This window comes from Talpa occidentalis, unplaced genomic scaffold (genome assembly GCF_014898055.3).
Source record: "Talpa occidentalis isolate TD23 unplaced genomic scaffold, MPIMG_talOcc4v2.1 talOcc4.3, whole genome shotgun sequence".
NCBI classification, from domain to species: domain Eukaryota; kingdom Metazoa; phylum Chordata; class Mammalia; order Eulipotyphla; family Talpidae; genus Talpa; species Talpa occidentalis.
The window spans coordinates 115548443-115571894 of record NW_023603184.1 but is presented as its reverse complement, the minus strand read 5'-3'; the positions used below and the strand labels follow the sequence as shown (position 1 = coordinate 115571894).

The following is a 23452-nucleotide window of genomic DNA, read 5'->3' as shown; positions in this document are numbered from 1 at the left end:
TCCCCCAGCAAGCTTTCCCCTCTCCTCTGCTTAAACCAAGTTCGTACTATCTTCTAGGCTCAGGAAAGCCCCAGCTCCTTCACACAGACCTCCTGGAATTCCTCCAATCCTCCTCAGAATTCCCTTCCTGAACTTATGGCCAGTCTAGTTTATAAATGCTGTCTCCCCACATCACTACTCCTCAGGGACAGTGGTCACTTCTTTCGTTATTTTGCCCAGCACAGTTTTCCACCTCAAGGCACTCAGTGAATCCTAATTAAAGCCTGGCTGTTTATCAAATATCCCTGTGCTTCACCTTATGTTAGATGCTGGGAGTAATGCTGGGAGTTAGATGCTGAACTATACACAGTTCTGCCTCTTCCAGGGCACTTAAAAGCAAAGGCCACAAACTCTCAGCAGTGTTTGGGCCTGCGTTTGTTTGGCGAGCCAGTATTCAAACTGTTCTGAATCAACAGCAGTAAGGCAGCCTTCACTCTCGGTTCACAGGACGCTGTCAGTCTGGGTGTCTGAAACCCATCCAGCTTCATAATTTGTTATCCTCTACCCCGTGTGAAACATCCTTAATTTCACAACTCTTAATTTATAAATTATTTTATAATTAAATCATACTTTCATTATAAGTTAATTCTTAATGTACAGCCTCTTCCCATATCAGATACTGACTAAAATTATTATCCCCCAAATATTCAACATTATAATGCCATCATTGGTTGTATTTCTCCACCACTGACTTGCTGTTCATACTATGGAAAACAGGCTCCAGTTCGAAAACATCCCCAAACATCTAGGTACCATCCAAGGGCAGATGGTATATTACTTAATTAGAGAAAGAAAACAGAACTGCTCAGCAATTGTGTTGCTTTCTTAAAAGCAAGTGCTCTTTAAATTGGAAAGGGCAGTAGAAAAATTAAAAAAAAAAATTAAGGTATAAATGCAGCAGAGATCACTGAAAAGAATTATCTTCAAATGCTGGTGACTTATACTCTGAAGAGAAACAAGATGTGAGTAAAGAAATGTTTTGACAGTCTTTGGAAACACATAGAGAAGGAGAGAGGTCTCAGGAGGCTAGAGATTCACACACACATTTTCCCCCAGTTTGTTTTAAGGCATAACAGACCAGAGAGTTTGATACCAACCTGGCAGAGATCAAGATTTAATCAGTAAACAGGAAACATGGGGGAAACAGGCTGGGGACTTCTTCGCAATTCAGTAAGAATCAGTCATTTAAAACATTTAAAAGACACTTTAAATCAGTCATTTTAATGTCATTTACTTTTGTGGTAGGTCAGGGAATACTTCAGATCTTTATCTCTAGCAGAGCATTTTGATTAAATTTTTTCTCACAATGTCCTCATGAAGAGGACTGATCGATGGGCTAGAACAGTTTGCTAAATGAGAAGGACCGTGCTTACTGAGTTGGGCTGATTCATTATTCGTCTCAGCAGTATCTACTGAGGACCAACTAGATTCCTGACCACTACTGAACTTGGTACTTTTAGTACATTCTTCTGAATTATAGGGAGCACCAAAAAGGGCAGGTATTATGAATTGATATGAAAAAGATGTTTCTCAAGGTCACAAAACTAGTGGGTTTCAGGATCTAAATCCAGGCTCCTCAAATCTAGGATTGTATCTTATGCTACAGGTTTCTAGATAGGCCAGCATGGAAAAGAATACGGTCTATACACTATCAGTGACTTGAATACCTGCTAAAACACTCATTAATTGTGCAGGTGGCACACAACTTGAAGGCAGAATGAACACAATGAATGCCAGTGAGATTAAAACATATCTAACGAATTGGATATTGCAGAGAGGCTTAGAGTAAGACAAAAATATTCAAGCAGTGTTTGACTATAATTAAAAAATGAATAAAGCATCCCTTGACAAAAAACGGGGGAATAGGGGGGAGGTGGGAGGTTTTCATCATCTCAGGTGTATTTATTACATGTCCCAATTAAGTATCAGGTGATTTGTTTAAAGAAAGGAACACATTGTACCCAGCACTATTCTGAATTAATGAATTCAATTTTGGTCTAAGATCTGTAATACAGAGAAAATCTTAGGTGAGGAAGGAAAGAAAGGCAATTATTATTTAGTGAAGCTAACATTTAACTGATTTCCAGGGAACTCAACTAAGTGTTTTCTGAAGATTATCTCATTTAATCCTGGCTATAACCCTATGGTTAGAAAAGATTACACATGAGTAAATTAAGGCTCAGGGATCTAAACGGCTGTCAAATAAAGGACAAGTCTTACTTTGTACATTTTCCGACCTTTCATTTATAAACTATTTCTTGTTGAAGGGCTCCTCAGACTAATGAAAGTTTTAGACACTCCCTGTGAAAAATTCTGCATATTATTTCACAATATGGAGAGCTACAGGCAAAAGTAGAACTAAGGAGACTCAGTTCTAAGGACGCAATGGCTAGTTGAGTGTAAACAAGGCCCTGCTGACAGAAACAGAAAGGAAGGCTACCTCAAAACTAGTGCGCTCCCGGTCACTGAAGTATTCAATCAAAATGTGGATGTCAGGAGTGCAATAGCGAAAGCATTAAAATGGATTGCAAGTTAGTCTGTGATTTGAAAATACACTTTCATTATAAGATTGTAGATCTATAAATAAGTAATTTTCATTTTATGGCAAAACAACAAAGTTAAAAACTGAAGTTACTGTATTTCCCATTCTGCTTGAGGATGTCAAGCAGAATATCTATTTTTTAAAAAGTGGTGTGTTTACAGTAGCTATATCAGGTACTTTAAACAACCTGATACGAAAGAAAACAAGGAACATTCATGAATAGTCCGTTGCTCTTGATATGTACCTTGTCAATTAAAATAGATTCCTTATCTCAATTCTTAACTAAAACCTTTCCTAAGATGAGTACCATATACACCAGATCCCAAAAAGATGCAATCTTTGATGAGAGCATTTACTAATTCATAATTTATTTAGCCTACTTCCATAAAGGATGGGGTGGGGGTACGCAGGAAACACAGGAGACACGGCTGCAATTGCCTGCTTTGCTTCTCAGACGCCTTTACCCATCCACTCCCAACTGTTTTCTACTTGCCTCAGAATTCACCTCAAGATTCAGCCTCGCACAGCCCTAAAAAGCACACATGCTAATAGTTCATGTGCCATTCAGACCACAAGCCGGACAATCCGGCATACAAATTAAATGCTCACAGGTAAGCCTTTTACCTGAACATCTTCACTCACTCCTCAGGCAGGCAGGCAGGAGCGTGCAAGTGCAATTCACCACGCAACACCTTCCGCTGGAGGGTGAGGGCGAGGGCGAGGTAGAGGGGCGGGGGCTAATTCTCCGCAATTGGGGGGCGCGGGAGCGGGGCTCAATCCGAGGCAGCTGGCCAGGAGCAGTCGGGTTTAATGAAAGCCGCCCGGCACTCACGGGATCCGGCCATCGAGACACCCAAGGGCAGAGCCAAGAAGCCAAGCCCGACACACCCCGGCCGCCCACCTCCCAGGTGTTACTCACACGACTTGTCGCCGAGGCAGCCCGACCGCGCGACAGCCGCCGGGTGCGGGCGGCATCAGGGGCTCGGCGGCTCCGTGCCGGGCGCTCCCCGAAGCTCGCGGCGCTGCTGCAGGGGGGTGGGGGGGCGGCTGGCGTCACGCGGGCGGGAGCGGAGGGCGAGTCGGACGCGAAGTGCAGTCCAGCTGCAGGGGCAGCGACGTCGCCGTCTCGCCGGCACTCGGCTCGGGCTAGTGTCAGCCCCGGAGCACCCGGAGTCCTTCGGCCGCGCTCGGGGCTCGGGCCCCTCCTCCCGCCGTCACCGCGCCCGCCGCGCGCTCGTCGCGGGTTCGCGTCCCGCGCCCGGCGGGCGGGCGGGGTCCCGCAGGTGCAGCCCAGGGGCTCGGCCTCGGGGGCGCGCCCTCTGCGGGCCGCACGCCGGGATCAGCGGCCAAGACGCAGGGTGTTAGACCGTGGTGCCAGCCGCTACCCTCACGCCCACCCCCAGTGAACAGTCCAGAGTGCTGCCGCCCTCCCACCCCCCAGCAAGAATTAGACCCCTAAAAGTTCGAAGAAAACAAAACCCAGCAAGTCACCGCCGTAGTTCCTGGCCCCTGATCGGAGCCACCTGGGATGCTAACTCCTGGGCCACGCCCAGGTAAGAGGCGGCGCCCCCTAGCCCAACTCCCAGGCTCCGCGGGCGGCTCCCTAGAACAGGCGCCCGGGTCAGCCGCACCGAGTCCGAGCAGGGGCCTGACCACAGCCTTCCCAGACAAACGCCCCTGAACCTCACACCCCACATTTTGCAGGGCTAGACCAAGGACTGCCCTTCCTCCTTGCTTGTTCGGTGAGTATGCAGAGCAAAATGTTCGAAATACTTACACATTTAATAGGATACATCCATTTTGTTTGACCTCTATCCAAAAATACTCAACATCATATTGCAAGTTTGTTTCTCCTTAAAACACCTCTTATGAAACACCATTTCCTCACTCTATAAAGCACTGCAGTCATTATCTCCATACATGGCCATTATTCTGTTGTGCTGCTCTGCACAGTCCATGTGATTCCATCTGCCCAGGCTGATTCTAGCCCCAAGAGACCTACAAAAGCACCATTATTTTTGGTTTCGTTCTACAAAGACTTAGTCATGCAAATTTCATGCTTGAAGGGACCGTAGTGATTCTTTCCCCGGGCTCCTTCACATTACAAATGAGAGCATGGAGGCCTGGAGTTCAGGTGCAAAACTAAATGTGAAGAAGACTGGAATCTATGAAGCTCCAAATCTGTAGACTGGCAAGGGCCTAAGCCCCGTGAAGGTGCAATATTGTAAAGAACATGCCTAGGTTGCAGAGGAGTTGAGAAGCATAAATCAAACAAAATCTAATTCAGAATCTTTTAGGTTTCAAATGACTCAAGCGAATTCTTACTGCTAAACTTAACTCAGGTAACTATACACAAATACAGTAAAGTGATTTTTTTCATATGATTAATGGAATTGGACTGTGTACATGCTGACATAAAATGTGAATATACTTATATTGAATTGTCTGATATTTTTAATGTATACAGATTGATTACACTGACAAAACATTTAGTTTAACATATTTCAGGCATATCTTGCTCAATAATTATGAGGTTCCAGCTTGAGACCTAACTCTCCATTTAAGGTGTGTCACTGTTTGCTCTCCCCCTTTCCCAGTGTTAAAGCTTTATCAACCTAGAGCTGAAATAATTCGTAAATACTGACATGGATGTCTCCAGGAAAGAAAGGAGAAACTGAGAAATTTGTATTTTTCACTTCTCAATTGCCAGGGCAAAGGTGGAATGAGTCTCTGGTCTCCACCAGAAGAGAAACAACTTACAGACACCTACTTTCCTTTCTTTCACTCAGTTCGAAGATACACTGCATCAGCTGCAAATTGTTAGTTCCACTCCACTCTTTCAGTCTCAAGAATGGAGGCTATGGGGAATCAGGGGCTAAGCACAAGCCAAGCGGCTCTCCTGGCTGCTCCAGAGGTGTGACACCCATCAGTTGGGCTGCAGCTCCTGCCAGACCATGGCTAGACCCTCCCTCCATCATCCCAGGTCTGACTAGAAAAGAAAAATCTTGGTGCAGCCCTTCCCCTTCCCCGCAGGGTCTCCCCTGGTTCAGGCCTTACCCATAGAATCCCGAGTCTGTGAGGGTCCATGGGACCCAGATAGGTGAGCGCTTCACTGTGGCTCTTAAGCCAAGGCCTACCTTCACCTCCAAGTGGGAGATGGCCCTTTCGGCGCTAGTATGTAAAGCCTCAGGCCCTGCACTCGCCCCAGCATAGAGGCCCCTTGCGACAGACGACAGGCTCGCAGTCTAAGAACCTCAAGAGACATGAATGGGACTTTGGCCTCTTCTTGGAATTTCAGGCAGGACTTCAACTCAAGCTGGTGATTTCCTAAGACTGGAAGATGCCTGGAGGGAATGTAGTGCCCTCTGCTGCTGGGGCATGGAGAGGCTAACTTTTCTCAAGACAATCAGCCTGGAACCAGGAGTGAGGGCCCTGCACTTAGGCCTTCCTGTCACCTCTCATCTTTCCTTGAATAAGGATGGAGGAGATGGGGACACAGAGCTCCTCCAACAGGTGACATCAGAGATGACTCTAGGATTTTGAGTGTTCAGAATACAGCTTTTAAAAAGTGGAAGAACAAAGTGAGAGAGAAGAGAAAGGACCCTACTCAAATGCAGTTAGGGTATGGATGTTTGGGCTATGACAAATATTTAGTCTGATTTCTTTTTGCCAAAAAGGCATGGAATGAAAAAACAATAAAAATAGTAATGATAAAATACTAGAATTTGAACACAAGCCACCTGACTCCAGCGCCCATGCTGCTGACAGGGAAGAGGTACTGAGACCGAGGGCTGCGTGCCAAATAGTAAAAACTTGCCATTCACAGAACTCGATCAATGTACTCTCATCCTCTTTCCCCAGTAAAGGAATTCCATTTCCCTCTCCTTCCACTCTCCCACCCTTCAACTTCCACTTCCCCTCAGGACAGAGACAGAGGGCAAGCTGGCTTCCCTGCTTAAACACTGAGTACCCCTAACTCTTCTAACTCTTATTTCTGGCCATCCAGTCAGAGCTTGCACCTCTGGAAGCAGCAGGGAAGACCTGCCCTGGGCAGGGTTAGGTGGGCAGAAACTCCTCTACAAGAACTCCCAGTAGTGAAATGATGAGCCCTGTCAGGAGGGATCTGCATGAGGACTCCGCCAGCATTGCCGAGAATCAGAGGTCTTCAATTGTGTCCTGATGATGAGGACAGAAAAAGCAGATGGAATAGTTTGTGAGTGTCCACCTGGGAGCTAGAGCGGAATCGAGTCGCAAAAGTCACAGAAAAGATTTATAAAAAAGAAAATACTGAGGAGACAAGAAAAAAAATAGCATTAGACTATACCATTTGAAGCAAAAGTCCTGATGGAATAGCACATAGTTACGACCTACACAAACTCATTTTGACTTTCATAATGATAAGCTATATTGATAAAAACAAAAAAGAATTTTTTTATGCACATGAAACTGAAATTCTACCTCTCCATTTTAATCTACTAGCTAGGGAGGGGGTGGGGTGGCAAACCCTTCAGTGGTTACTGATAAACTTTTCTATTTCCCATGTATATATTTTTGCTGACCCAGGTTTTATGTGCTATCTTTTTAATTAGTGCAGGCTAACATAGTATCTCAAACAGTGAATTTATCTTGCATGTGCTAAGATTTCATTTAGATTTGGCTGAGAGACCTAAATATATCCTCTGAGTGGACGACAGACACATTTTCACGTCAGACTCTAGACTATGGTTTTAGCACGTAAAGCTTTAAAAAGTCAGCAGCAGAAATGGCATGTTGTTTTTTAATATTCTGTAAAGACACATTTATTGATGAAAACTAGTTATGTATGAAAATGATGTCAGCTTTTGTCCTGAGACTTTTTCTACGACGTCTTTAGCACTCCCAGCTGTTCCTACACCATAGCCAGCTTCAACATCTTGTAAACTTAAATCACACTGTCATGAAAGACTTCTACTGCTTAACATCTTCCTAGTGTCAAAAGGCAAATCATCAGATTACCTAAACAGCCAAACAGGTGAAAATGTAAACCTACCAGGAGTTTCCCATTAGATATTTTAATATACATCATGACATGTTTAAAAGTTCTTATGCCCAAAATGTTTTCAAAATTGTTCTTTAGTATGTCAATGAAATGCGAAATGATTAACATTATTTTCAAAATATATGAAAGGCAAAGCTCAAATTGCCTCTCAAACCTTTTCTTTCCTGGGGGAGGAGAAAGGGAGGAAGTTCTTTAATTTCTCACAGGATTTCTTTTATTCACTAGCTGGGCTTTTCTACACCCATCCTGGTTCTCCAAAGGTAATTAAATTTCTGGCAACCTGCACCAAGAAAAAAAGTTCCAAATAAGAGTTTAACTAGTATCAGCATTAGAGCACCAGTTATAGAACGGGATTTCCTGACCATACACCCCTGATTTAGATATATAATCCAATTCTGTTCAATATATTAACAACTGTACTCTCAGTCTATTTCATCTCCTCACTTGTTTCCTGACAGTTCTTTTGCATTCTGAGTTCTGGTCTTAAGCTTATTGACAGGTATTTGTCAGCAATTAAAATTCATTTCAGCTACTTCAGGTCTTTACAATGAATTTAATTAAATACATTTTGGAGCCTTTAATGCTCCATTAAGACTCTATATTTCTCTTGTATAAGTAGATTTAACAATCCCCAAAGAGGAGGGGGAAATCTGAGCATCTTAGCTTTTATTATTGTTGCTGTCATTTATGGTTACCTATATTTGTTTCCCCTTACAGAATCTGGTCATCTTGAGGATAGGAACCATGTATTTTCTGTACTTATTTCTAGCACTTGTTATATTAAATGTTTATTGAACATTATTTCTATGCTTTCTGTCTTATGTGATTTTATTCCCTTTGAAACACAAGAAAATATTATTGTTTAGGCCCACAAATCTGAGCTTCTATAATTCATTGTTACCTATATTTATTTTGATAACCATTCCTGGCATTAAGATAGGGCCTATAACTTTGCATACAACACAGATATAAGACATTGTTAAAAGATAAACACTGTAATATAACTGCTATAAAAGTTACTATTTCAAATATCTTACTACATTGTATGTTTTATTTTTTACTTAGAGCATATGTGTCTGATTATGACTCACTTTCTATTGTATCAATATCTTGGTTGTTAAAAACAATCTGTCCTAATTTGATCATAGAAGTACCCTGGAATTTTGGATTTTTACATTTTTTATTAGCTCTTATTTTATTTTATTTATTTATACAAGAACTGGGGTACAGGCCAGAGGCACAGGAGGGTGAGAGGATTCACCAGAGACAGAGCAGGGAGCAGAACAGGCAGACGACCAAAAACACTGCTGAGGGAAGCAGTGGGCGAGACAGGAGAGGTCTGCTTTGCCATGTGGGTATCCCCTGGCCAGCGTCAAATCCATGCTGCAGAGACTGCAGAAAGCTTCACAGCGCAGTGCTCAACCCACTGTGCCACTGGGGAGGCCCAGCTCTTAATTTTTAAATTAAAGCTAAATATTGATAAATATACCTTAAAATAGGCAGGGCTATGTAATTAAAAGCACAAGGTGTTTATTTTAGAAGTTAGAGGGGTTAGAATAATCTGAGGGGTGTTCATATGGATGAAGGACTAGGTACTGCATTGCTCTGCGAGACAGTTCTAGAAGCAAAGAGAAGAAATCATGCAGGCAAATGTGAATTTAATTAAGAAAGGACTGTCTTTTGGTTAGTGTTAACAATAGGACGGACCAGATTATAAAGTAATGAACTCCCCCTTATACCAGAGGTTAGATGTTCTATCCAGGACATTATCTTAGAGATTTCTAAAAAGGACAGCAAACTTCCATATTCTCTATGAAAATTCCTCCAAAGCTAAAATTCCATAATCTTAAGAGTTGTTTTGAATATGAATACCTAAGAGCTTCGCCTTTGGACCGTGTCTATTTCAGCATTATGGGCATTATCTTCATGTCTTACTGTGTGGACTCAACAAGGATAGAGAGTGCTCTGCTGTGATCCTTGAAGACAGTTCAGCATCTTTTAAAGATTTTCCCTTAAACAAATAAATAAATAAACAATTGTATAAACTGGCACTTGAAGAATTTCAGCTAATTCAACATAAAAATGTATCGTGCAGGGATATTTTATGGGTTGTGACATTTCACTTAACTAACCTCATCAGATAGAGTGGGGAGCTACTAAAAGAGATAAAAATGACAAATACTATTTACTGAACACCTACAATGTGCTGAGAACTATAGTTACCTTCCAAGTGCTTTCTCATTTAGCCCTCATAACAGCACTGCCTATTTTAAGGTATATTTATCAATATTTATTTTAAATATGAGGAAATGCAGAAATATGTAACTATTAATATGGGGTGGAACTTGAATTTCAACCCAAGTCTGTGCCAAAACCAATGTTCCTTGTATTATTTTATGTAGCTTTCTAAAGTCTCAGTTATCTGTCAATCTGATGATAGTCCCGAGTATTAATCCTCCTATCCAATTCCCAGTTCTTCAACTCTGGTGGGCAGTATTCATTGCCAAGGACTGTCTTTTGGTTAGAGTTGGAAAGGAAATATATTACTAACAAATAAAGATGAAACTTGTGGTAGAATATCCAGCTTGAATGTGTTAATAGGGGTAGAATTCTGAATATTTTCCATGGCCTCTAAATCTCTAAGCAAGGATCCATTTCATGAACTTGATATTTCATACTGCACATGCAATACCAAAGTAGAGCAATCCTATAGATAAGAAGGTCATGAAATAAAGAATAGCTATAAGCAAACCAACCAACCAGTACATACTAGGGGGTAGAGGGCAGTATATACTGTAAAACACAAAACAAGACGTCAGTACAAAGTGGGCAAGTTTTGATCAGGGTCATAAGACAAGATTAATATCTAAATTGTTGAAAGAAGAGCACAGGTGTCTATAATGTAGTCCATATCCCCAGGGGCGCCAATGAACATGGAACACAAATGAATGGGAAAGGAAAGAAGCTTGTGAAAAATAAGCTAGCAAGACTTGGAGGGCCCACTAGTGCCAAGTGAGGGTGATTTGTTTAAACAAGTAACAGACAACCACTTGAAGTTTTTCAATGGTAAAAGTGATAAAATAAGAAATGATTGTTGAATAGAATATTAGGATTAATTTGGCAACTTTCACATGTAGGCAGAGATTAGTTACATAACCCAATAATGCTTACAGAAATACAGATTTAAAAATATAATGGACTGGCTACCATAATGTCTGAGAAAATGAAGAATTCATAGATGTTTTGTTTTATTCCTGCAATGTATATCCACAACCATGCCATCACCATGCCAAATTTAGCCTCTTTTGATTATTCTTGCCAACAACTATTAAGATCTGAAGCACTTAATGGAGCCACTGTACACTGAGTAAAAGTAATGTGGAATATGTTCTGGTGAAAAAAAATTACTTGCCAATTATGTATTCACAGACTAGAGTTGAAGATAAACTGAACCACTTAGTTTGCTTGGTAAAGTAAGGCAGTTACTAGCTGAGTCTGAAGGAACTAAGAATTTGAGAAAGGGTTATAATTCTATGACTTTTAAATTCTTTATAATGAACATTTGTTATATTTACCATCAGAAAAATAATTCAGAAAATGATTTTCATTTTGAAAAGAAAAGTTGGGGGCCTCCTTGGTGGCACAAGGTGTTGTGTCAGCACTATGAAGCAATCCGCAGCTACTGCAGCACAAGTTCTATCCCTGGCCAGGCAGCCAACCCTCATGGTGCAGCAGACCTCTCCTGTCTCGCCTGCTGCTCCCCTCAACAGTGTATTTCAGTCAGTCTCCCTGTTTTGCTCTCCATTCTGTCTCTGGTGAATCCTCTTACCCCACACACCTCTGGTCTACACCCCAGCTCTTGTATGCATAAATAAATAAATCTTTTTTTAAAAAAAAAAAAAGGAAAGGAAAGTTGAATACAAAAGTGTTAGAAACCTTAAAGAAACTTATCATTTTAAGAGGTATTTGTTCAGGTGCCAGCTACTAGTGTGGTTTTACCATCTATTTTAATTTCATTTTCATGCCGTGCTTGACTTTCACTAAAATAAATCAAATAATATATGTATTTCATTGTTTCCATCTGTTTCAATATTTACATTTTTGTAATAGAGAACTGAAATTACTGGTGTTATGTATGGATAATCCATGCCTTTAAAAAATAAAGGATATGGGCCTCCCTGGTGGCGCAGGTGGTTGAGCACAGCACTGTGAAGCTGTCCGCAGCCTCTGAGGTGCTGGTTCAATCCTCGCCAGCTGTGGAGCTACCCACATGGCACAACAGACCTCTCCTGTCTCACCCGCTGCTCCCCTCAGCAGTGTATTTCAGTCAGTCTGTGTGTTCTGTTCCCTGCGCTGTTCCCTCTGAATCCTCTCACCCTCTCGCACATTTGGCCTGTACCCTGGTTCTTGTATAAATAAATCTTTAAAAAAAATAAAAAAAATAAAGGATATAAGATTAGGTGCTTTAAATCCTCTGATTAGCTTCCCAGTGGTCCTTCAATAACCTCTCCATAGAATGTACTTCTCGATTTTAAATTAAATTGACCTTTATTTAAAGAAATAACCTACAATTAAAAAATGTCACTGGGAACCCATCAGATATTTAAGCTAAAAATCTTTTCACAGAGGACACAATATATTTTGGAGTCTTTAAATCACCATCAGTACTCTATATTCCAAAGTTTATTCAGTTATTGGGACATTGGCGAATCCTAGATCAGATAAAGTAGCAGTCTATTTACACAGAAGTTCAATGTATATAGTCACCACTCACATCCCAGATTTCTAACCAACACTGATCCGGAAACTGAGCTTAAAGCCTTTGGACTGAGATGAGAAAACAGTGACTCTGCTGTAAGGCACAATAGAACATCTTTGCAACTATCACATCATCTCAGGGATATGCTCAGATCTCAGGCCCCGCTTCCTTTCTTGCAAAAGGCCAAGACCATCCCTCTGATTACCCTAAATGAATAAAACCTAAACTCCCAGGGTCTCTCTAGGTGATAAAGCCCTTCTTGACCCAGATCCACCCTGCTTCATGTCAGTTCCTGTGCATGCTACTCTAGTTTTTGTGGGGAGGGGAAACCTAGGAATTTCTCTTTCTTTTTTGTGGGGCCACTATGTAATTTGTTATTTGAATTTAGCATTTCTCTGTGTGGTAGTTCAATCCTCATTCTGCTAGAACTGAAAGTCCCTATTCATTCTTCAGTCTACTCCAGGTTGTCCTCTATCCTCTCACCCTAAGATGCCTGCTCTTATCCAATCGCCAATGTTTTTCTGTACTGTCAGATTCAACAGATATTGCTTAGTCTATATTTCTTTTTTTTTTTTTAAAGATTTATTTATTTATTTATACAAGCACTGGGTACAATCAGAAACGCGGGAGGGTGAGAGAATTCACCAGAGCCAGAGTGGGGAGCAGAGCAGGCAGAAGGACCAAAGTACACTGCTGAGGGGAGCAGCGGGCGGCAGGAGAGGTCTGCGCGCCATGTGGGACCCTCCTCCGGTGGCCGGAGAGCAGCCGGGGATCAAACCGGCGCTGCAGAGGCTGCGGGCAGCTTCGCAACCCAGCGCTCAACTGCTGCGCCACCAAGGAGGCCCTATATTTCAATTTTTAATGTATTCAGAAGAGTTGACCAGTCCCTTTTTCATAGAACACTTTTCATTTTTAGCTTATGTGATTCTGCATTCTATTTGGCACTGGTTTTCTTCCAGTGTCTCTATCCTTCTGTTTAACCTTTAAATACTGTTGTCCCCCAGTACCTGGGATAAGTTCTCTTTTTTCTCTACAATATAGCTTCAGATGAGCTTATGCACTCACAATACTTTCATATCATCTTTATGCCAGTAACTCACAAATTGATGTCTTGATGGAGAAAATGAAAGGTATTAATCCTTATTACCTTACTTCTGTAGTGACAAATGTAGTAGTAGAGATTATAGTGGAACTTTTTTTCACTCAGAATTTGCCTTTGTAGCGCTATTAACAATTCTATTTTCTTTTTCAAAACTTCTTTTCCTACAGTTTTAATTACAAATTTTTCTCTGTATATGTTCAGCATCTGGCACTTGTTTTCCTTCCGAAGATTTTCACTCCATTTTTTCCCAACCACTTCATTGTCTAGAGGGATTGACAATAATAATCTGCTTAAACAGAATGTTATCATAAAACCAATATAAGCATAGCCAATTTTTAAAGTTATTGTATTAGAATAAAGTTTATTTATGTTCCCACTTAGAATTTCAAATAAAATAAATTCTCTATTTCCCACAACCTAGCCTAATTAATCTCTACTCCACTAGATAGCAGGCATAGTGAAGGTGAGAGTGGAATTTTGGCAAGTAAACATGTGTGCTCAGTAAGCCATCTAGACCCAGAGGTGTCCTCTGGATTTATATGTCATGTCCAGAAAAAAGCATCTTAGGTACACCAGAAAGAAGCATCTTAGGTACAATGAGCTTAAGGAAACTTGATTACAAACCTAGATTTTGGAATAGATGATCTGATTTTTTTTAAGATTTATTTTTATTTATGCATATAAGAACTGGGGTACAGGCCAGAGGTGCAGGAGGCTAGAGGATTCATCAGAGACAGTGTGGGAAGCAGAAAAGGCAGATCCATTGAAATACACTGCTGAGTGGAGCAGCGGGCGAGACAGGAGAGGTCTGCTGTGCCATGTGGGTTAGCTCTCTGGCCAGGGTAGAACTCATGCCGCAGTTGCTGGTGATAGCTTCACAGTGCTGAGACTTAACCTCTGCACCACCAAGGAGGCCCTGATCTGATTTTTTTTTCCTGAAATAGAGAATGAAACTAAGAGTCTTTCAGGATTCAATCTTAGTTTCTGATACTACATACATATCTGACATAGGTCTTTTCTTTTTGGTGGCTGACAGGAAAAAAAAGTAACCTGTAACCTGTTTATCTAAAAGTAAGTCTGGAACCTATACCTATTTGAATATACTGACAAATTTTTTCTTATGCAATAAGAGAATACTTCCACTGTTTAGTCCCTGCTTCTACTTTAGTCTCTATCTATAAGACATGGGGGCTACATTGAGCTGCTGCATTTTATTTCTTAACTGATTCCTGCTCCAAGAGTCAAAGGTTGATGAAAAGGCAACAAAGATAAAGATAAATAATCTGTTTCATAGTGAGACTAGCAGATCTCTCTATATGATGATAGTGAAAATGGAATGGTTATGCCTAGAGTCTACTTGCTTCTTATTTAGAATAGAGACCTAACAAGCCCAGATGTGTTTTTTCTGGAAAATAAGTCTAGTATAATTTTAGATGGGAAATCTATTAAATCAATGGGTGTGACACTAGGATAAAGAAAAACTTTTTAATGATTCATATAAATGACATTCTGGGCTCAACTACATTGAATCTCCCATGTGGGACTGATAAAGGCAAACAAAATGAGAAGTCACCATAGAAATGTTACTGATCATTTCTGGTGGCAAGGATTTCTTGGTGTAAAGTCTTTTGTGAAGCACCAGTACCATGACCAAATTAATGACAGCCTCTTTTCAAGAGCAGTTGAAATTTAACAGAAGATGGTTTGAGAACTCAAAAAACATTGATTAAATTCCCCCTCATAAGTTAATTTGCCTTCACTTTCCACTATGTAGATTTTCTGAGAAAAAAAATGTTTCACATAATTATCAATCCAATAATCAAGAGAAAGGAATTAAAGCCTATGTCCATGACCATGGCTTAAAAGAAACAAAACAAAACAAAAAAAAACCAACCAAACCTTTCTTGTAGGACTAGTGCCAACAAGGCATATAGGAAAAACTGGTTAGAAGTAGAGCTTGAAATTAGAGCAATGTCAATGCAGTTCATAAATATATCACTTAAAATATGCAATTGTTTGCATAGCAACTTAATTGAAGAAACAGAAACCCCAAAGACCAAAATTACCTGAGATTTAAAGTTACATCAAAATTAGAGCCATTAAAAGGTTGACTGCTTCTTGGTTATCCTTCTTAACAAGTTCATAACTGTATCTCAAAAATGATCCTCCACTGCCAATTTAATTGTCTGGATCTAAAGAAATATCTCAACTCTAAACTTTGAAAACATAAAAGACAGTTTTATTTGCAATGAAATTCTAAACTCACAAATTACTTCCAGTTTGGCATTCATAATTTCTATTTTTTAACAGCTTATTTTACTTTACTTTTGTCAGAGCAGTTTCAAAAGTTAGAACAACAAAAGGGACCAACAATGGCCTTTAAGAATGGTGTTGCAACTTAAACCTTTTGCATTTTTTCTTCACTGACTTCCTTGATATTTTCCTCTCCTATTTATGCCAAAGTCAGGTTTTGTGGGTCACTGAATTCAACCTTTTTTCTTAAATATCTCAGTCTGAGATACTGAATGTTATTGGCAAGCTCTATTACTTTATGCTTTATGTCATGTTGGCTAGAAGGATGTGGTTACAAAGCAATCATCAGCCAAGGACCTTAGGGATAAGAGAACTTTCAACATCAGGCTTCACAAAACAAAGAAAGCTCAAAGAAATGAGTTCTACTCACTGCCAAATATAACAGAGCTGCAACACTCTAGCAGCCCTACTCCATAAATTGAAATAGGGCATGTCCTGAATTCAGTGGGGGAAAAAAAAAAAAAAACAAAGATCTTTAGGTACTGAGTCCAACCAGATCAGTTCATGAGTAAATAATGAATATTTTATACTCATGAGAATACCATTGTTTTTTGCTAAAGATTTTATTTATTTTCGCGTAGAAGAGCTGGGATGTAAGCCATAGGCGTGGGGAGTGAGAGGATTCACCAGGGACAGAGTAGGGAGCAGAACAGGTGGATCTACTGAAATACACTGCTAAGGTGAACAGTAGGAGAGGCAGGAGAGGTCTGCTGACCATGTGGATTAATTCCCTGGCTGGGATTGATACTGGCAGCAGTGATAGCACTAAGATTTAACCCCTAGGCCACCAGGGAAGCCCCAAGAACACTATAGTTTTTTTTTTTTTAAAGATTTATTTATTTATTTATTTATTTATTTATTTATTTATTTATTTATCTATACATACATACATACATACATACAAGCACTGGGTACAGTCAGAAGCGTGGGAGGGTGAGAGAATTCACCAGAGTCAGAGCAGGGAGCAGAACAGGCAGACTGACGAAGTACACCGCTGAGGGGAGCAGCGGGCGGCAGGAGAGGTCTGCGCGCCATGTGGGACCCTCGCCCAGGGGCTGGGGATCAAACCGGCGCTGCAGTGGCTTAGGGCTGCTTCGCAACCCAGCGCTCAACCGCTGCGCCACCAGGGAGGTCCAAGAACACTATTGTTAATAGTGATTGCTATAGAATGTGAAATATACAATAGCTTAGCACAAAAGCACTTATCAAAGTAAAACTTCCATGATCCCCTAGGAAATCTTGCCCTCAGTTTCACCACTGTCCCAGACCCATATACACAAATATCTCAGACAGATCAAACTGCCTGGGACCCTTAGGCACCATTAGAATCTGTACCATACTGAGTACAAATTTTCAGATAAGGGGAGGAAGGCAAATGTTCAATCCCAACGCAGAGGACCTACCTTCTCTTGTTCCCTGTTCCTTTTCTTGACCCTCATGAATCCCACAATTATCCTGCTTCTTGTCAGCCTGTGGAGCTGTAATCCCATTCTAATCAACCTCCTACATCCTCATCTTGTCAGTGAAGTCTGTCTACCTCCAAGCCCTAAAGGAAACCTGGTTTAAAAGAACAGCCCTTTTACTGAAGCACTCCCACCAAAATGGATCTAAGATTCTCCTTCCCACACCTGTCTCTAAACAGCAGCATTTCCCCTCTTCGTGAAGCTTCTACCTTGTGATCACACTCTGCTGTCTACTCTTTTAGATGGTCCTCTTAAACACCTTCCCCTGTTCAGTGAGAACTTTGGGGCCTGAGTCCACTCTTCCTGTCCACTGCAATATCTGCATAATACTGGAGATGTTAGCCGCAGAGAAAGGAATAATAATAAAGATAATTCAATGATTAGTTTGTGAATCCCTTCAGGAATCTATAATTTCATCAATAGCAATAAAAGCAATGTATTTATAGTTTAATAAATTCATTTAAAATATGTATTTACAGAGGACAATAAAAATAAATTCTTAGTGGTTCCTATTTACTAAGTGGCACACACTATTCAATTTGCTTCAAATTAATGCAGGAAATTTTATGTCACCACTTTTTTTCATAAAGTTGCTTGTATGAGGTATCTGGAAACATACTAAAATATAAATTACGTTTAAATACTGCTAAGAAAAACACTTCCATAATCTGGTGTTTAGATTCTTAAATATTAATTAAACCTTGTATATCAGAAAAAGTCACCATAAGGAGAGAAGATGGCATTGGAGGACATTCCCTGCTTCAATCTTGGGAGTATATTCTGAAAGTAGACCAGAAGGGCACTAAACCCAGAAGAACCCATGACTTGGGGAAAAATTGGAGAAACTCTTGGACATCAGACACCAATGCTTACCTCACAAGAAGGGACAATGAGGAAATTCAACAACATACAACAAAAGATAGGTGGAGAGAAGTCTCCTAGAGACTGTAGCAGGAGTGGGAGCTAGCAGTGTAATCCTGTACTCCCATGTTTCACTAGTGGTCTTGGGAAGAGGATAGCTGGTTAGTGTGGAGATACACCTTTAATTGAGGAGAGATATAAGTGTCTAGCTGATCCTGTGAAGCAGCACTGAAAGCATGGTCCATGCACTATAGAGATGTAGGTGTGGAAACTCAGAAAGAAGGGCTATCAAGGGTACCACAATCCCAAGCCACCCCCACATACCACCTTCAAGAGGAACTGGATCCCTCCAGGTCCCTCACCCACTCCCAGACTCAGTTGCTATGTATCAATTCTCTCCAACATACTATATATTGAAATGCCATGCCAGGAAAATTTACAAGAAACCCACAGTGCCATCTACTGGAAAAGTGGGTGTTCTGCACCATTAGGACTGCTAAAAGGGCAAACTGGAAAGCTACAAAATGGCAGGCAAAAAACCCCAACAGATGACACCTTAAGTCCTCAAGGGAATCTTTCACTACACAGAGAGAACAAATCTTCAGAATCCAGTCACAAAGACATAGAAGATCTTTTCTTCCTATGTGAAACAGACTTTAAAATTGCCATGATAAAGATATTCAAAGAAAAGCTGACCAACTATAAACAAGAAAATTTAGAAAAACAAATGATTATCCTGAGAAATAAAATTAATGAACAAAAAATAGAAATTAAAGCATTAAATAAGAAAATAATGCAATAAAAGATGTAAAAATATCAATAGAGGAAATAAAATTTTTTGGAGAAAGTTATGGAGTAGAATAGACCAAATGGGAGGTCAAATCAGCAACCTTGGAAATGGTACTGCACAAAGAATCTAGGTGGAAGAAAAAAGAAATGCAAAGGAAAAAAAATATAACACTTCAAGAACTACCCAAATCCATGAGGAAAGGCAATATAAGAATAATTGGGTATTCCAGCAGCGGAAGAAAGAAAAAGGCAGAAGGAACTTACTCAAAGAAGTAGTAGGGGAAAAGTCAAAGCCGGAGAAGCAATTAAATACACAAGTCCATGAAGCTTAAAGAACACATGGTTACCTAAATGTACCCACACCAAGACACACAGCTATGAAACTTCCAAGAGTTCAAGACAAGGAAAAAATATTGACGTTTGCTAGCGAAAAGAAGAAGAAAACATATAAAAATAACCCCATCATGCATCCATCTGACTTCTCTGAGGAAATACTATGGGCAAGAGAGAATGGAATGACATATTCGAAATACTTTCAGATAAAACAGCCAGCCAGGAACTCTCCTGCAAAAATTTTAACTTTCAGGTAAAGCAGTCAGCCAAAAATTATCCTGGGAAACTCCTTCAGATATGAGAGAGAAATAAAGGCCTTGTCAGACAAATAGAAACTGGAGTTTGCCAACACCAGATCTCCCATCCCAAGAAATGTTAAAAAAAGCTCTTGTATCAAAATCAAAGAGATCAGGGCCTCCCTGGTGGCGCAGCGGTTGAGTGCTGGGCTGCGAAGCTGCCTGCAGCCTCTGCAGCGCCGGTTCAATCCCCTGCCGCCTGCGAGGTCCCACATGACGCGCAGACCTCTCCTGCCGCCCGCTGCTCCCCTCAGCAGTGTACTTCGTCCGTCTGCCTGCTCTGCTCTCTCCTCTGGCTCTGGTGAATTCTCTCACCCTCCTGAGCTTCTGACTGTACCCAATGCTTTTATAAGTAAACAAATAAATCTTAAAAAAAAAAAAAATCAAAGAGAACAACATCCACAAAAAAAAAATATAAATAAATAAAATAAAAAACCGAAGGAAAAAGACAGAACAAGAAAACTAAGGATAAAATAGCATCAGCAGACCCTCAGATATCAATACTCACCATAAACGTAAATAAACTAAACTCATCAATCAAAAAGCACAGAGTGGCTTGTTGGCTCAGAAAACAAAACTCAACTTTCTGATGTCTGAAGGAAACATACCTGAGCTCCAAAGTAAAGGAATGGTAAACAAGTGAATGGGACACAAAGAAAGGCAGAGATGGTTAATTTTTTTTTTTTCAGAAAAAATAGATTTCCAGCTAAAAAAGATAACACAAGGAAGGAATGGACACCATATAATAATTAAGAGAACAATTCATCAGGAAGACATAATACTCCTCAATATATAGTCACCAAACAAAGGAGCACCAAAATATATAAGGTATTTTTTACATGAAAGGATAATGCTAAATGAAGTTGGAAGAAGAAAGATAAATACCAGATGGTGTCATTAACATGTGGAATATAAAGTAAGTGACTTAACAGTCAGAGAAAGACAAGCCAAAGAAATGACCTTGATAGCTGACTACAGAACTAACATGCCAAGCGGGGAGGGGCTGGGAGGAGAAGGAACAAAGAAGGAAGCACAATGGTCTAGGGGGGTGGACTATGGATGAATTGGTGGTGGGTGAACTATGGGGGTAATACCTGATGAGGTACCCCAATATTATCTCAGTTAAAAATAAATTTTAAAAAATTTATCCCCAGTCTACATTTCTAGCCACACTTTGTGACATTCTCTCCCTCTCACAATGGCTTCTTTCAGTGTCCGGAATGTGTCAAACTGCCCCTTTGCCTTTAATACTCTCCCCATATCTTGCTCCATTGCCTAAATCCGATGTATCCTGCTGTTCTCATTTTAAATGTCACCTCCTTTGAACTTTCCTCCTATCTATCATTCCATCCTCTGAATTAAACCTTTGTCTAGTACTCTCTGTATTTTTTTCCATATAGGATTTGGTAATTATATATTATAATTAAATATATATATATATATATATATTTACTTAGAGACTCTAAGCTTCATGGAGGTCAGAATTGTTTTCTACTGTGCTTAGAAAAATGCCTGGCACACAATAATCAGTAATGATATGTGAAAGTAATGAATAAGTGCAAACTTCATAAACTCACAAAAATAATGTTATCCCCTTTTTCAGATGTGGAAATTGAGGCTCAGAAATGTTGGGTGGTCTACCCAACATCCCAAAATATAGTTCCAACCCCAAATATTGTGCTTTTAACTGTATATTGTCTCTCAAGTGAAAAGAGACTTCTCATGAAAATAAAAAGGAAAGATCTGGCCAGGTTAAACAAGATGACAACTGATTTCTTGGCTCTGTTTATGTGGTTATGGTTATGGACTAAGAGCAAGCACTGTTTGAGGGGCTGAAAATGAAGTAAGGTCCTTGGGGTTTCAACTAAAAGATGAAATGGACTATCTGTGAAGAGGTTAAAGGAATTGTGTTTGCAAAGAAACAGGGCTTTCAGGGAGTCATGTGGAATTAAGATAAAAGACTGGACAGCAGAAAATGAGCAAGGAAAGGGAGTGAGACTTTCAAGCAAGTCATGGGGATAACAGATGACTGAGTTAAATAAATGTATTCTCGGAAAAGTATTCCGGGGACTCTGGGAACAAGCAAGCATCCTGGACAGAATTAGAGGGGCTGAGCTGCTCAGCGGTATCAGGAAATACTCAACCAGTACAAAGATATGGTATTGACTACATGCCTGTAGTTTTCTGGGCACTCTTCTCCTGGAGAGTCTTCTCTACCAATAGGCCTCTCTACCCATCCTCAAGTTATCTGGCGTTATGCAGTGTCTCTGAAAACTGCCACTCCCTGCTATTTAGATGAGCTACATCGAGCTGCAAGGCCAGGGACAAGAAAAGAAATAATGATCAGTGTTGAAAGTAGTGGTGACTATACTAAGAAGGCTGGGGATGGATTTTTTCAGAAGAGCTAAATACTGAAACATTCAGCGGCATGTTTACTATCATCTCTTATACGCTCAGAAGTAGATGTAAATCTAGGTCTAGACCTAGACCACTTCAGAATGTGTCAGCGTTCAGGCTAAAAGGACTCAGACAAGAGTGGTTTTTAAAATGTAAAATCTCCTTACTTCAGACATCATAATTCATTGTAATTAAAAAATCTGTATACTTACATTCAAAGATAAAAAGTAATAATATTAGGTTGATTATATCAATCACTAAAAAGTAAAATATTTAATATTAATAGTTATGAGAAAAACTGTACCTGAAAGCTTGACTCCAAATAATCCAAAACAGATTTCCTATAAAGTGTGTAGAAATAGGCTGTTAGCTCCTGAAAGGCAACAACAGCTGTATCCTAGCCACCCTTTGCCTAGAAACAGTTGCTAGGCATTACCAGATTTGCTCATAAATGCACTTTTCACCCAATGATCAGCATTATGATAACACACATGCCACCTCCCAATCAATTTTTCTGCTCCTCTTTCATTAAAGGCAATCGACAGGTAAACATTAAGGATGACTAATAATCTCATGGACAATGAATTTGTGCTAAGCTATTTCCTGGACAAAACAATTAAGATCTTTCCTTTTCAGTTGTGTAGCATTTGGAAAAGTCTGAAGTCTACTTATTTCATTTGTTCTTATTTTCTTTGAGGCTGAGTGTAAATGTTGTCCAGGGACCAGAATAATGGAACCAAGGCTAATTCTCTTTCAAGTTGTTTTATTGACTCACAAAAATACCAAAACTGTAATTCATTTAGTCTAGACTCACTTCAAAAAATATTTTGCCAGAAATTCTGAGAATTTGAAATATATGAAGAAAATAAAGATGTTGTCAATTTTGAATTTTATGGTTTTACTTTTGTACTGATGCTAGTGATGTATATGAATAAAAGAGAAAAAAGTATGTTGGCACTGTTCTGGAGCTTTTTTTAACTGCAACTGCCAAATCTTTTATTGGATATGTGTTATTACCTGTACTCAACACTTCCAAAATCAAACATATATTTTCCTCAAAACAGTTATGTTTCTGCTATTTCCATGTTTGCCAAACACATCACATTCCTGGTCCTTAAAATACTGGAGTTGCAATCCCTCCTCACCTACATATGCCCCGTGTCTAATAACTAAATCTTGGGTCTTCTTCCTTTTGCTCTCTGTGCTGCTGAGCCATCCAGCTTATTAGTATGTTCTAGTATCACTTTATTCTATTTTAAGAAAAATACATATGTACCTAATAACTACATAAACATTCTCTATTTCTCATATTTAAAAACGATATTTTTAAAGTCTGGTATCAAGAGGATCCAATATTGGATTCTCAAATGTCTAACACCTTGTCTGCTCTTGTCACCCCATACCTTCCTCAAAATTCCTGGCATCTAGCAGACTTCATTCTCTGATTTCTTCTCTTCCTCATCAAATACTTATTTCTACTTACGGGTGTTTCACATGGAAAGCTTTTAATGTTTTTTGTC

The 23452-nt window shown here is 40.0% G+C and overlaps 1 protein-coding gene across 6 annotated transcripts in view; it reads right to left on the bottom strand.

Moving 5' to 3' along the window:
• The window catches only part of CUNH2orf88 (chromosome unknown C2orf88 homolog), a 45778-nt gene extending 23395 nt beyond the window's left edge, over nucleotides 1-22383 (bottom strand). The window contains exons 1-2 of one of the 6 annotated variants that reach the window (XM_037523708.2): nucleotides 22237-22346; nucleotides 17197-17350 (exon numbers count right to left, since the gene is read on the bottom strand). The gene's annotated coding sequence lies outside the window, so the exon portion shown is untranslated. Of the gene's footprint in view, nucleotides 1-9491; nucleotides 9631-17196; nucleotides 17351-17978; nucleotides 18082-21715; nucleotides 21846-22236 lie in introns of those variants that run through there. The other 5 variants (XM_037523706.2, XM_037523707.2, XR_008553613.1 and 2 more) reach the window with 5 other exon arrangements.
• Between the last annotated feature and the right edge of the window lie 1069 nt (nucleotides 22384-23452).